The 6000-nt window shown below is 44.7% G+C and overlaps 1 long non-coding RNA gene across 1 annotated transcript in view; it reads right to left on the bottom strand.

The window, feature by feature from the left end:
- Positions 1–1922: 1922 nt before the first annotated feature.
- The window catches only part of LOC125103073 (uncharacterized), a 28734-nt gene continuing 24656 nt past the window's right edge, over positions 1923–6000 (bottom strand). The window contains exon 3 of the long non-coding RNA XR_007128278.1: positions 1923–2070. This is a non-coding gene — a long non-coding RNA (uncharacterized LOC125103073). The remainder of the gene's footprint in view (positions 2071–6000) is intronic.

The raw sequence follows: 6000 nt of genomic DNA, 5'->3' as shown, positions 1-6000 counted from the left end.
ACGTCCCTTCCCTCCATTCCAAAATGCAAGTTAGGGGTCCCAGGACTCCAAAGAAAGCTGCCATGTACATTTGGTTTGGAAACAATGCACAAAGGCTTAAATTCCTGGGATCAGAATTCGGAGTTTCCTCTTGGGTATTTCATGTGGCCCCAGACCTCTCACGTTTCCTCTTCCCCCTTCCTCCTCGCCTCCTCATCCCCAGGGACAGTAAAGACTGCCGGGACCTTTCGGACAGCTGCCCCGAGCACCGGGCCGGACAAGTCGAGCAAGATTAAAACCTCAAGGCTGTGGATTCTAAGTCACTCAGAATAGAGTTTTCACGTGTCAGTGTTTCCATTCAGCCACTTCCAGGCTTCTGGGGAAAAGGGCAGGCGTGCGTGAGCGCGAGTCTACGCGGTCGTAAATACTGTGTTACGTGCCAGGGGAAGAGGGGCTGTTAGGAAAGTCAGCAGATGCGGGAGGGAGGGGGGCTCGGCCTGCGGGTTCCCCTTCCCGCCGAGCCGTCGGGCCGCGGATAGACGGTCGCCGCTGTAGGGGCTGAGCAGAGAGGGGCGCGTCCCGCGGGCCCCCGCAGGGCAGAAGCTTCCGGAGGCCCCAGGAGGGGCGGCTCTCTCCCGCGCTCTTGCGGCTTCCGGCCCTCCGGCCGCGCGCCCCACGGCGCCCCTGCGCGCTGCCCAACGCACGCTCACCCTTGGCAGTTACCTAGCGCTCTCTGAGTCGCCAGAGAAAGCCCAGCTCAGGGGTGGAATGGACCTGAAAGTTAGCCCAGTCGTTGTCTGGGGCTCGACCTTGCCTGCCTCAGATCCGCGTCCAACCTGGGGCCCGGGGATTGCGGGGCTCCGAGGCGGGGCTGGGCTCCGAGGCCGGGTGGGGCGCCTGCACCCGGTCCGGTGAGGCTGGGGGCCTCGGGAAAGTCTGGCGGCGTTTAGAACCCGGCGTGCGTGCTCCTCTGCTCCCCGCCCACCTGCTGCACACCGGGTGTGTGTGGGGGCGGGGGGGACGGGGGTTGGAAGGGAGGGCGTAAGGATCCGGGGTAAAGTGGGTGAGGTGAAAGTGAAAACGGATAAAAGATGGTCCTTCCCGCCTTCCCGAAAATACAGAAATTTCTCTTTTGGCAGAGAAACGTCTCTCCTGGCAGGTCTACAGAATTAGAACGTCGCAGCTGTTGTGGCAAGAACTTCGCAGCCCCGCTACTCGGGCAGGGAGAAGCCGCTGTTCGCTCGCCACAGCTCCCTCTTCCCCTCTCCGCAGCGCTTTCGGTTTGAAACGTGTTTCTCCTTGACACAAACCACCCCCCCACCCCAGCGTGCTTTTGCTCGAAATGGTTACTCCTTTTAGAAATTGGAAAATCAATACTAGTTTAGCTTCTTCCGCGAGACGATGCACTGTCTAACCTTACAGGGAGGGAAAGAGCCGAAGGCACAGCTCCAGCCTCTGGAGAATTTTACGTAGAAATTTACAGTGAATGATACTCCTGAGCGCCGCTGAAATATACTTTGGTTAGTAGCATTACTATAAGCCCAAGACACACCTCTTAGGTACGTATTCACTATTTGGTCCTGGTTGAGGCTTGGTTGAATGATGGATCGGGAGCTCGAACTGTGGGTGTTTATTCTTCCTGTTTTCTTAAACCACTTCTTGGATGGTTTCCTGTTAGTTTTCAGATGTCAGTTGCAGCACAGACAGATTTCATATGCCTAGTGCAGATTGTCTTCAAAGTTCTAGTTTAAAGAGCATTATGTAAGCCTCTCTCTATTTACATAAGAGCTTTAACTCAAACCTCTCAGAAAACCATTTATTACCAACAGAAACCCATCCAGGGGAGAGGCATAACCGACCTGTATCTTTCTGACACTCTCAAGAACAGCAGTAGTTCATTCATTTTGAAAAAAGAGAAAAGGAGATGTAACAAAGGATTGGAGTATTTTGCATTTTTATTCAGCTTGGTTTTATATCATTTAAGCATTATTCTTAAGCTGCAGGCAGTGCCAGTATTTATAGGATGCACTTTTTCTCTATCCGGTCATTATTTAGGCAAGAAAGCTGGCCCTGTGCCCCTCAAGGGCAATCCTAAATGTGAGAACAGAGATCTTTTGGTTAGTAGAATCAATTGAGTGTAAATTTTACTGGATTCTAAACTGAAAGGTTCGTGAATACATAAACACTGTAAACAAAGGTCAAGTAATAATACAATAAGCAGGATAAAAGGTTTTATTTCTTTTTTTACTCTCTGTACTTTCATCACATTCCCTTTCCCATAGATAACCACTGCTAGTGTTCCTTTCTCCCTTTCTTTCTCCCTTCCCTCGCTCTGTCCTTTTTATTTGCTTTCCACCTACTCACTAAACTTTGGAACAAGTTCCTATAGTTATACATTGTTACAATTACTTTTAGGAAGATGGAGCCTGGTGAGATAGGAAATTGAGTAACAAGGAGTTAAAAGTTGGAAAACTATAGGAAAAGAAAAGATCCTGTCCCAAATCACATGGGATGTTAGCTTTGGGTACTGCTCGATCTGTTAAGGCATTAGCTGGAAAAAAAAAAAAAAAACCATTTAGATACTGGCACCTTCATGTCTATAGAAAAGATCAACAAGAGTTCTAGGGACATCTTGCTTAACTATTAGAAGCAGGAAATACTTCAGGAGAGTTCTTAGAGTCTGAGGTTCTTCATGGTGGCCATCTTTTATTTAAGCAATCTCTTTCCCTGCAGACACAGGACAGAGGCTGTTCTATGGCCATGTCTCAAATATGGAATTTACCCCACTAGGTAACTTGTCCTGTTAGGGCATCTTCTCAGAGGATGCCCCTTCTAAGATGTTAAGTGCTGTTATGAGTAGTTTTACCAAGGGGATTTGTGAATCAGGCAGGTTGTGTCTCAAATGTTTTCTATTACCTGCCACCCTTCTCACTCTTCCCTATCACTCTGGCCACACAGTTCCAAGTCTGCCCTTTGTGACATTTTAACCCATTTAGACTCTTCTCTCTGAGACTCCTCCCTATTACCTTCCCTGTCATCATTAACCTGATAAGGCAATCAATGTTAAGGTGTTAAAAGCTGATAAATGCTAAGAGACATTTACTTTTTCCAAAGCAGTTGGGGGGTCCATGTCACAGGCCCACAACAATGAATCTCAGTAGTGGAACTGGAATTTAAGAGTGTGGTTGGCAGATGGGGAAGATATTTCAGGCAAGAGGCATTCACAGCATTCCTAAAATAAAGCCACATGGCCATGAGTCATGTTCTTTGTCCTCTTTAAAGACCTGCTCTACCTCGGTGATGTACCAGATATGAAATTTTTACTGGAAGAACAGTGCCCTAGTAATTGAGCAGTGTTGGAAACATTTTAATGGGATTGATGTTATATTGAAGAATTTACTTCCAGTAACAGATTCCATGGAACACACACCACTCGCTGGGGAGAATGACCCATGATTGGCCAATAGAATTATTTGTCCCCATAATGATTGGTTCAGGAAGTGCACATGACCTGAGCAGACCAATCAGAGCCGATGAGTATTTGGACTCATAATTTTGGCCAGAATGATGAGAAATGAGAAAAAAAAATAAAGCTCAGATACTGTATATACGAAGATAAAAGCTTTTATCTTCTACGAGCTTTGATGTGCTAAGAATAAGCTAGATAGAAACCAATACAGAGAAAAGTAACATAACATGATATAATTGAGCCCCTGGATTCATCTGTGCCTAAGTTGTTTTTTTCTTTCTTAAGCCAAGAAATCAGCTTCCCCCACCCCCCCATCCCTGAAGTTAGAGTTTTTATCACTTGAAGTTTAAACAGCATTGACTCATGATTCTCATGCTCTCAAGGACAGAAGGTTGAGTAAATCATACATCTCAGTGCATGGCACATTATAATTATTGCTTAAAGCAAAACCCTTCTCACAGCTATCTCCTGTCCTCCCTTCTTCCCTCCCTTCCTTCTTTCCTTCATTCTCCTTATACCTATATCTCACTCTGTCATGAACAGATGTTGGAGAGCTGAAAATGCAAAAAAGCAAAGATTAATGGAATATAGATATAATAATTGCACAAACAAAATCTCTTCTATCTGTCATAAACCGCCATTCTTTTTAAAAAAGATTTTATTTATTTATTTATTTATTTATTTAAAAGAGAGATAGCAAGAGATGGAGCATGAGCAGGGAAGAGAGGGAGAGGGAGAAGCAGGCTCTTTGCTGAGCAGGGAGTCCAACATGGTGCTCCATCCCAGGAGCCAAAGACAGACGCTTAACTGACTGAACCACCCAGGTGCCCCCATAAGCCACCATTCTAAGAAGTTGTATGTATTCTTGAAAATACATATTGTTTTTCTGAAGGACTTATTTTTAGTTCATGTAAATGACACTGTGTTGAATGTCTTTTTCTGTTTCTTGCTTTCACTCAGTACCGTGTATTTAATATCTTTTTGTGTTGTTTATGTTTACATCTAATTTGTTGCTTCTGACTGCTACATAGTTCTCTTTTATGTGTGTAATAGTCAAGCTCTAGTAGGCAAAAAACCACACTAGGTATCTCAGTAGAGATTTAAAAATTTTTTTAAATTAACATATAATGTATTATTTGTTTCAGGGTTACAATTCTATGATTCATCAGTCTTACACAATTCACATCACTCACCATAGCACATACCTTCCCCAGTGTCCACCATGCAGCCATCCCATCACTCCCATGCCCCTCCATTCTAGCAATCCTCAGTTTGTTTCCTGAGATTAAGAATCTCTTATGCTTTGTATCCCTCTCTGGTTTCATCTTGATTTTTCCCTCCCTTCCCCTATGAGCCTCTGTCTTGTTTCTCAGATTCCTCATATCAGTGAGATCATATGACAATTGCCTTTCTCTGACTTATTTTGCTTTGCATAATACCCACTAGTTCCATCCATGTCATTGCAAATGGAGAGATTTTGGTTTTTTTGATGCCTGCATAGTATTCCATTGTATATATATACCACATTTTCTTTATCCATTCATCTGTTGATGGACAGCTGGGCTCTTTCCATAGTTTGTCTACTGCCATAAACATTAAGGTGCATGTGCCCCTTCAGATCACTACATCTGTATCTTCGGGATAAATACCCAGTAGTTCAATTGCTGGTTGTAGGGTAGCTCTATTTTCAACTTTTGGAGGAACCCCCATACTACTTTCCAGAGTGGCTGCACCAGCTTGCATTCCCACCAACAGTGTAGGAGGGTTCCCCTCTCTCTGCATCCTTGCCAACACCTGTCGTTTCCTGACTTGTTAATTTTAGCCATTCTGACTGGGTTGAGTTAATAGAGAATTTAATATAAGGAGTTGATTACATAGATGTTGGAGAGCTGAAAATGCAAAAAAAGCAAAGACTAATGGAATATAGATGTAATAATTGTACAAAGAATAGGTCTGGGAGAACAAATAGAAAAGATTGAGGTTATTTAAGCCTTTGCGTTTGGAGGAAAAGCCCCAGGGAGTTGGGACCCAGACTGCTGAAGAGGCGGTGCTCCTCAGCTGGTACGGATACACCTGAGGTAAAAGGAATAGTCTGGAGGAGTTGGGACTCAATCCTCAGGAGGTGCTAAGGGCAGGACTAAAGAGGCTGCTTCCAGGTGTCACAAAAAGCATTGGAGGTTAAAATTCACTGTCGTCGCCAGGGTGAAGTGTCTTTACTTGGGTGACACTGACAGGTGTCAAATACTTGGCCATTTCCATGTTTTGCCTTTATTTTATACATTGTTTATTTTCATTTTAATTTTGCTTTCATGCCAATTGATATTCACATATACAACTTCCTGTGAAAATTTTCTTTAAAATGTTATGATAGGGACACCTGGTTGGCTCAGTTGGCTAAGCGTCTGCCTTTGGCTCAGGTCATGATCCCAGGGTCCTGGGATCAAGCCCACATCAGGCTCCCTGCTTAGTGGAGAGCCTGCTTCTCTCTCTGCCTTTACCCCTGCTTGTCCTCTCGCTCTCTTGCTTGCTTGCTCTCACTCTATCACAAATAA

This window comes from Lutra lutra, chromosome 6 (genome assembly GCF_902655055.1).
Source record: "Lutra lutra chromosome 6, mLutLut1.2, whole genome shotgun sequence".
NCBI lineage: Eukaryota > Metazoa > Chordata > Mammalia > Carnivora > Mustelidae > Lutra > Lutra lutra.
Note: the sequence above shows the minus strand (reverse complement) of the source record. Positions and strands in the feature narration are given on the sequence as shown.